Genomic DNA, 9,836 nt, shown 5'->3' with positions numbered 1-9,836 from the left:
TGGTGTTTTCTACCTCCATTCACCCCAATACTTGTTCTTATGTGTTGTATTCCCACTCCATTAGTGTTACAGACAGCTAAAATGCTTTGATTTGCTATTTATATCTTTTAATTAAACCAGATAGCCCTTATCACAGATTTTCCCCCTAAGGTATATAATACTATTTGTTTCTTTTTGACATGAGTAGGCAGGTTTATTAAGGGTGAAAAGGTCCAGGTAAGGGATATAGTCATTCTTTAACATTTAAAGATTAGTTTCTATAAAATGGGAAAATTAAAGGAATCTATAAAATTCCTGTTTTAAGAACAAAGACTGCAACAGTTAGTGTTTTTTTTTCCCCTAGGGATTCTTTTTGCAAAACCTTGTCAATTGAGCATGGTGAGAAAGAGTTTTGAAAAGCTCAGGATTGAATGAGTGTGAAGCAGCAGAGTTGACTGATCAGTAGAAATCTATTTTTAATCAAAAAACTCATCCTGCTTGCCTTAAAGTAAATTAAAAATGAAGAGTTGCAGCTCCCTACCTGTCTGAAAAACAGAACCCCACCTTTGAATCATGAAGATCTACCTCCTCATCTTGAAACAACAAAATAAAACAGCTGTATTTTGTAGTACAGGATTTTATGCCCTTGAAGCAAAATGGAACAAAGGGCAGTTGTACAATCAGATTTCTCTCCTGATATATTGAAAGAACAGCATGGCATTACTGTGATAATTTTGCTGCTTTAAAGAAAAAGTTGTTACAATTGGTTTCCAGCTCTTCATTCTCTTGCCTCTGTGTTGTCTCCTCTAGAGGGCAATTTAACACAAGCTATATATTTATGAGAATTTTAGGCTGGTAAGTGCTCTGTCAGTGATAAGAGAGGTTGAAGAATTTATTTCCATTTAAAAGGCCTGAACAAGCTAAAACTGGTTTGTGTGGCTGCCTGTGCATAAAAGATTTGCAGGGGGCTGCTTAGACTGTTAAGAGTTCAGAAAGATGTCTGTGCTCCCAGGGTCGCATTGGCCTTTTCCAGTCCTGTAGAAGGTCAAACACAGGTTTCAGAATGTCTTCATTGTCCAGAAGAGAGTCCCTTCAACACAGGCTTGGGGACATAATCCACCTTTTTTTCTGTATTGCTTCCCCCTGGTTCCTTGAAACTTGAAAAATAAAAGAAATGCATTACCAAGCATGAACAAGTAATTGATATTCATGGTGCTGCTGCCCAACTACCTGCCATGAGGGTCTTAAGGGCATCCTGAGCTCATGGCTGGGGCACTGGGGAGGTGCTCCAGACGCTCAGGGAGTCATTTCTCCTTGTTGAGGTTACCACCTGCCTGCCCTTGGGAAGCTGTGTCATCTCTGTGCCTCAGTTTCCATGAGCGAAAAGAGGATAACATGCAAAACAGCTGCACCTTATTAAAATGGTGTTTCATAGACCTCACCAGGTTTCTTGAAAGAGGGGTTCTGTAGAGGCCATTGCCATGGGCCCTACAAGAGCAGGAGATGCCAATCCTCTTAAATGGAAGAAAATTCATAAATATCAGACAAGTTGATGACCCTGCTCTCAGAAACAATTTGCAGAAATATTAATAGCCTTGTAGTGTCACTATGCTAACTGGGTTCAGCCCTGGTTTTTTTCTTTTTAACCATAAGTGGTTTGTATTTCCATACCCTTTAACCTAAAGTGCCTTGTATGTTTGAAGGGGTAATATACTTTTTTATCAGATAAAAGAACATAAAAATAAAAATAGGGGATGAGGACCTGCTTCTTTTATTCTCTGAGCATAACTGCCATAAACTTCTACCTCTTCTGCTTATGCCTAGAATAAATCTCAGCAATAGCAAAGCTAATCAGTAATTGATCAAGAGGCCTATTGGTAACAATTTTAAAATGCAGCTGAGAAAAATGAGAGGAAAGGCAAAGTGCATTGCTTAAAAGAGAGAAACTTAAAGTCTAAGGAGTTCCTGCCATGTTGGTATGAATTGGAGAGTGATGCCTTTCAGAGGTTTACTGAATTATTAGTGCAGATCATACAGGAACTTCAAACTCACGAGTGCTGGGACCTAAATCTGTCTGTCACAGAAGCCTTTTACTATAGCATGGCTTTCTGTGAGGTGGCTCCAAGAACAGTTAACTGGAGCTCATCAGGCAGAGGATATGGTGGAGGTGAAGAAAAAATGTGGTGTCTTGAGCTAATCTTTAATTTTTTGAGCTGTGTCTCCAGTGCAATTAAGATAAACTGGGATTTGTTTAATTTATAAGAGCTACCTTAATCTTCATAAATCTGTCCTCTTCAGGACAGATTTAGAGTTACTTGAGTTAAAGAGTAACTTTTTGGTTACTCTGGTTCTTCTAGCTGCTATATGAGGGATCAAGTCAAGATTTCTGTAATTTGAGGGATTTCTATGACACAGTGTTCCTGTGACTTTTTCAAAATGTTTTTGAAACCCTACTTTTAGAATATGCTGTAATAATGCAAGGATGATCTTTAAAAGCCCCCACTTCTCTTGCAGTCAGTAATTGTCAGAAGTATGAGAAAGTTTTTCATCACTGAAATAGGAATTGACCAAATTGACTGGCAAACTGGCACTTTGGAACAATGCCAGCTTCCAAAATATGGGCACAGCAGCATGAATTATGAAGATACTTTTTGACTTTGAGTTCTTTGGCTTTTAATTAAATACCTCATACCAGGAATAACCAGTTTACTGGAGCTGTTGTATTAAAATCAAACTACCAATCCGTGTAATTTGCTGTATTGGATTGGATGTCTGATCTAGCTTTGGCATTGGTGAATACTTGATGCTGCAGTAGGAGAGAGGTCTTCAGTAATACTGATTGAATATAGTTCTTTATTTTGGAAATTATGATTTTTCCCTGGTCTTCACATATGACTTACACCCTTGAAAGAGGAAGCTGGATTTTCTCCTTTTGTTTGAATTCCTCTACCTAAAATCCTGGCAGATACCCTGGTCCTGAAAATTCTCCATTTCACTCATGTGGAAATTGATGTGAGTTGCTTGGCATATTGGTCTTGCCAAAATTCATGGTTGGTTTATTTTACATATAATAACATTTTCCACATCAATTTGCCATGGATTATTAAGCTTTCTCTTCTTTCAAATTTCTCTAAAGCTGCACCATAGACTTGAGTACAATGTCAAACATGTAACACAATAGATAGCTAGCCACAGCCTTGCCTGTCTGAATGCAAATGTTGCATGAGGTTAATAATATGAATTATTGAATATCGGTGGAAAGAACTGTGAGTTTCACAATGTGTCAATTTGCAAATGTTGCTATGCTAAATGAAACTGGGCTTTCTGTTTTGTTTTGTGGGGTTTTTTTTTGAGGGTTTTTTTAGTATTGGAAGCAAGAATTCTGAGTTTCAGAGCTAATTTTATCTAACAATAGACTTATTCTTAGAAGTAAAACTGAAGTAAAACAGAAGTAAAGCTGGGTTAATTTTAAGTCTGACTCAATAAAAATTTCCAGACTTCTACACAGCAGAAAATCACAATGCAATGCCATTGTGAACTTTTAAAAATTTTGCTGTTTGCAGTCTTCAGCACACTCTTACTTAGGTTTTATGAACCTAACAACTTTCTCTCAAATTAGCTACTGTGGCACATGCATGGCTTCAATACACCAGTCTATTGCCCCACAGACGGGGAAACAGGAAAACTCCTGTCAGTGTGTACCCTGCAGCTCTTCTAGGAGGCATTGCTTGGGGTGTCTGGGTCACAGATACTTTTATTTTGTTTTTTAAATGTGTAGGGGAAAAAAAATCACTGTGTTGATGTCCTTGAGGAAAAGCTACTGACATATTTTTATGTGAGTCACTATGGTGAATGTGTGAAGCAACACAATTCTACTGAATTTAAATTAAGTTAATAATTAGCAATTTAATGGGGAGCATTTTAACAGCGATATACTCCATAAATGCTTGTAGCATTTTAACAGGGTTATGTGCCTTAAATGCTTTATTTTATATTTCATTACTTTATAACTTGTAAAATACCGTAATTCTAGGACTTGGTGTTAAAAATTGTCAGCTCAGTGTTTGTGTGCGCCCTATTGTATATACGACATCCATGATTTACCCAAGATAATAAAGAATACATGTACATTTGCATGTCTGCATGGCCTTTTTCTTATCCCTTAATTAGATAATGGCACTTTTTCCCAGTTCTCTAAATAAACTGATACATCCTTTCTGAAGTACCCTGACTGATATCTGCATCCAGCAATATTTTCATATTTAAAAATAGAATCTTTCTAAGTCCAATGTGACAACATATCTATTTGTCATAATAACTGAGAATCCCTTGATTTTTCTGCTGCAAAGCCAGAAATCAAATCTGAAAGTGTTAATTCTAGAGTTTATTGCTATTCACTGAAGCACTCTGGTCTGTGTTTTGCTTAAGATAGGATTAATTTTGGAGGCAGAATAACCTGAAGCTGATTCCACCTTTAAACTGAGCAATGATGTTAGCTGCAATTTTATACATTCACGTTCTAGTATACTTTTCTATACAAAATTACCTTTGGCCTCAGATCAAGTAATGAGATGGATAAGCAAAATATTTAAGTGCTCTGCTGCATTAGTGCCTAAAAAGCACAGCCACTGCTAACATAACATCATTGATTCTCAGTGGGCATTTTACTACAGATGAGCCAAGCTATGTGCAGGACTAAGGGTATTCCTTGGATGTAGAGGGGAAAGATTGCAGTTTTCACTACCCTGTCATATGTACTGTCGTTTCCAAATATTCTGTCATTGCCTGATAAAAATAGCACCTGCAGTTTGGTACCTCTGAAACATGAATGAAGAACCTGCAAATTGATGAAATAGCCTGACTTTGTGAAGAGATGACATGTTAAAACTGGGAATGCAAGAGCAACTATGCTCAAAGGAGTACTTTGTGGATTATGTAGATTTTCATCTTCCTTGAACTAAATGCTTAGCACCTGAAAGGATGTAGATGTGCCTTTCATTTTCTGGGTTCTCCAAGTAAACATCTGATTTAAACCTTCTGACCCTGACTGCTGCTGAAGGTGTTTTGTCCTGGTAGGAAAATGCCACCATACAGAACAATCTTTTCCCATGTTGCCAGGAGCATCTTGAAGGGGTGGACCAAGGGTGTGTGGCTCAGTTGGAAGCAATGATGCCACCTGAATAGCATGAAGTGTTGAGAGGAGCAATATGGTGATGCATAAATAGGGAGCAATGCAACTTTATTCAGGGCAGGAATGTAAAGGTCCTGAATATGTGTATATATATATATATATATATATATATATATATACACATATATGTGTGTATATATGAGAGCTTTCACTGTTAGATACAGTGTCTGGAAGCACCACCAACTAGCCAAGCTGCTCAGACCTTGACTTTCATCACTGTATAGCACCAGCTTGTGTTTAGTGCTTTTGGACAATTTAAGTCAACATATCTTTGACATGTGGGGGGGAAAATAATTCTGCAAACATCAGATGATTACTTTTCTTTGAAAAGCTCTGATGCGTTTATAGTTTGAGGTTAAGGCATCACATCTGCTAAAGAGCACCTTTTATGCCAGGTGTGAACTTTGCATTTTCCCATTAATATGTGCTCAACTTTGATTAAGTTTTCATCATTTGCTTCTGCTTATTAAATGTTAATCACAGCTTAGACTTCCATTAATCTCTGCAGTTTCCATATACACTAACCAGTGCAGCTGCCTTGTCTCCTTCCCCTCCTAGGCCCCCAGAGAGTGATGGAAAATGGGAGGAGGGCTGCCTTTCCTGCATTCTTACAGATCCACAGGTGGTTTTTTCCTGCAGTGTGCATAGAGAAGCTACCTTATTTGAATCCAGAGTCAAGAAACTCACTTGGCTATCAGGAAAAGGGAGAAAAGGCAGTTAGCAGGAATGATGGCAGAGACAGAAAATCTATGATTAGGATTTGAAGAGAGGAGAGAGAGAAACCAGGGACCAGTAATGAAAACCAGTGAGTGGAGGGGAAAGCGATAAAGAGATAGATCTTAAGAGGAACTGAAGTGTGGAGAGTAGAACTTAATGCTGGAAGGGAACAACACTCTGAGTGTATTGAAACCTGGGGCAAGATTCAGTGGCAAGTAGCTATGCCTAATTTAGCTGTCTACATGTAGGACTTTATACAGATTTTTAAGCCCTCATTATAATCAACCTCTCAGATTGCCCTTCTGTCACTGCATCTGGGACCACAAGCCAGGCACTCACACAGCTCTCAATGCCTGTGAGAGGGACAGCTGAACATACCCTTGGCTGGGACAGTCTTGTGTCAGCTTGTTAAATTCCTCTTAAGAACTACATGATGTAGCCACTTCTAATTGCAGAAACTGACCCTATGACAGTTTTCATAGGGACAGGTGTCCTGTCTAGTCCAACATGTCTGAATTATTGAGCCAAAGTATTAAAAAAATATCTTTAGTTGTGAATAATTCTTCATTACCTTTATAAAGTTGCTTACAGGAAATATATTTTCCCTCTGCCTTGATCAGTATGTTTGTCTTTACATCTGATCCGTAGCAATACAATACAGCCTTGTGGTATGTCATAAAAATGGTATAGGTGTTTGTGGTTTGTCATAGGGGTAAAAGGATAAGGAGGAAAGGATTAATTTTTACAGATTCCTATTGTGTAGATAGTCAATGAAAATTTCTCTCCCACATGTACAAAACTAAGTGAAGGATTTAATAACAGCAACTAGCAATTCAGGCTATAGCATGTACTGTGTTTATGTAAGAACATATATTCTACAGACATTTAAAATAATATCTGATTTCCTTAATGATTTCTCTAGATTAGCATTTATAAACCCCTGTCTGTCAGTCAATCAAGTGTGATACAACTATTGTTGTTTTTTGGATACTAACTTGTATCTAACCTGAATTTAATTTTTCTTCATTACTTTTCCACTGGGTTTTTTGGTAGCTTTTTTAAAGAGAAAAAAGCAGATACTGATCTAATATGGGTATCCATATAGATTGTAGTTTAAAGATTATCAGAGCTGTACCTAAATTACCAACATAATTTGGAGCCAGTCAGCTGGGTATCTGGCTGTTTGCTGTTTGAAGAGGTAATTCTAAATTTGAGATCTTTCTGAAACAAGGAATTTATTTGAGACACTCACTTTTAAGTTAAGTGCCAAACTCTGAGAAGGCATCATTGTCTGAATACACTGAGTTTTCTAAAGCTTACTGTTGCTACAGAAACAATGGATGATTTCATTACCCAGGCTGTGTTTCGGATTCAACCCTTCAACAGCACTTGGAGTGTTCTAGGAAAAGACAATGTTTCTTGACAATTTTCTGGGGGAAAAATGTTAATTTACTTCTTTTACATGTCAGTGTTCATGTACTACCTGTGCTCATCGTGACAGAAGGAATGACTGGAGGGTAATGAATAAGGAAATACTTTGATACCTACTTTGACATACAAGTTTTTCTTGATCCTTTTGGGACCTTTTCTTGATCATTAATTTCTACACAGGCAGCCTAGAAGTGCTTTCAAGTCCAAATCTCAAGAAATGCTTCGTGCAATGAAGGGATACCATCTGTACAAGGAGGCTAGTCTTGTCATGGATATGTATTAGAATATTTCTAATATATAGAAATATATTTGCCTGCCCTATGGTGGATATGTCAGAGTCCCCAGGACACATATAGGGGATCTTTGGCCAAGGCACTGAGGTGACAGAAAAGACAGAAAGATCATTGTGTGCAATAAGCCAGGAAATTAACCAGGAGCTGCCAAAGATGTTCTATAGCTCATTCTCAGTGCAAATCTTTCCTTGCTGAATTCATCCCAAGTTTTCAGCTCTTGAGTTAGAAATACAGCTGCTCTGCAGTCACATCCTCTTTGCTGCTTGAGATATTAAAGGTGCCTGTCATGGAGTTACTTTACCTTTAAGAAAGTTTAAGTTGCTGGGATCTGCCTGGCGTCTTTTCTCCTGACCAATTATCGGTCATTGCTGAGAATTGACAGCAGTTTAGGCCATTGAAAAGTGGGATCAACTTGTGAACCCTACCTTAAAGTGTAAAACCAGAGCTCTCTTGGTTCTCTTTGTTTCCTGGCTGGGAAGGGCGGCCGAGCTCCAGGCCTCCCGTTCCCTGCCCAGGCCATGCGGACGGGCGGGGACTGGGCTGGGCCCAGCGTCTCCCGGCCGGGGGATGCGGGCCCTGTGGAGGGGGTTTTCTCCGGGCTCCGGCCGGGCCGGGCCGAGCCGATCTCTGGCTCGGCTGCAGGTCTTTTGCTGTGGCTGGATTCACTGGAGACTGCTGAGTGAAGAAGGAGTGGGGCTCTGGGCCTGCAGCGGGCTGGGCGCGGCACCTACACTCTCCAGAGCAGCCATGAGGAACTTTCCATCGCAGACGGCTCCAGCTCCTGCACCGGCCGAGGCCACAGAACTACCTACAACAGCCTGGGCAAGATTTTAACTCTTTCATTTCCCAGATGAGACTTGCGGATTAATCTTTTTATCCAGAGAGAGAAAAAAGAGAGTGATCAACATGAAAAGAGACTTTATAAACTACCAGGAAAGAAAAGAAGCTTCAGAAAAGGTAGAGAATTAAGAAGATGCTTTAATTAAGCTGAAATGTCTTTCTGTTAAAACTATGGAAATGGACAATAAGGTCTTGAAAACACTCCTTTAATTCATGACAGTAAATAGGGAGGAATAGAGTGTTCAAAGTGTAAATTTTGAGTAAAAAAGTAGAGTAATTATGGTACAGTGAAGTGCTGGAAGATTTGAAGCCTTGAGAGGCAATGAGAAAACTGTTTTCTAGTGAAGCTCACAGAAACAGATGAAGAAGACTTTTTGCCTTTGAATAACTTATCCTTAAAAATCCCATCCCTAGACTCATGGCCCATACACACTTGAGAGTGATGTGAAAATGGGAGGAGTGGGCTCTAATAACAGCAGCTCTGGGCAGCTAACATTAGAGCAATGGAAAACTATAACAAAAATAGTTTTTCTTGTGAGAAACTCCATAAATTAACAGGAAGAAACTTCTGTTTCTCTATAAAGACTGGTGAAAAGACTGCAGGAAGAATTGGGACTGTTTTAACCATCAAAGTTCCAAAGTTTTTGTCTCTTTTGTCATGTGAACAAGGGAATAGTGGGTAGACAGGGGATGAAAAGGTTTTTCTGGAAGTTTATTCTGGTGTTCTTATTGTAGTTTGTCAATAAACTTTCTTTTTTTTCCTTTTAAGTTTTATGCCTGTTTTGCTCTTGTTCTAATCCATATCTCACAGCAAGAAATAAGTAATTTTCTTAGTTATTGGTTTAAAACCATGACAGTGCCCATCATACCCTCTTGAATCATCTCTTCTCCAAGCAGAAGGATCTGCCTGTGTTCAGTTTTTTAATACAGAAAGTCATCCCTTGATCATTCCCTATTCATGTTTTCAGTTGAGTAGAGCAACACAGATTACAATAAGGAAGACATGGATGCAGAAAGACTTTCATAGTGGCTTTGCTTTGTTCCTTGTTCCTTTTCCAACAGTTGTTAACACCTAATTTATATCAAAACTGTTTGTGGAAATGTTTTAATAATACCCACTATAACTGTGAGATTTTTTTAATAAGAAATTACAGTAAAGTAAGAGCCTATCCCTTTGATTGTAGTGCTGGGTTTGTTTAAAATAGTCTAAATACATTTACTGAAATTCACCTGACCATTTTTATCCTTCTACAAAGTAGTTCTACAATTTTTAAACTATCCTGAAAGCTTACCACCAGAAAATGCTTTAATTTTCCTTTTCATCCTCTTCTCAAGATCATTTAAGGAGATATTGAACAGCACAAGCCAGAGCAGAGATCCCTGTG

The sequence above is a fragment of the Pseudopodoces humilis genome, chromosome 3, assembly GCF_049639895.1.
Source record: "Pseudopodoces humilis isolate 2021_Gansu_Grassland_sample_001 chromosome 3, ASM4963989v1, whole genome shotgun sequence".
Lineage (NCBI taxonomy): Eukaryota > Metazoa > Chordata > Aves > Passeriformes > Paridae > Pseudopodoces > Pseudopodoces humilis.
Note: the sequence above shows the minus strand (reverse complement) of the source record.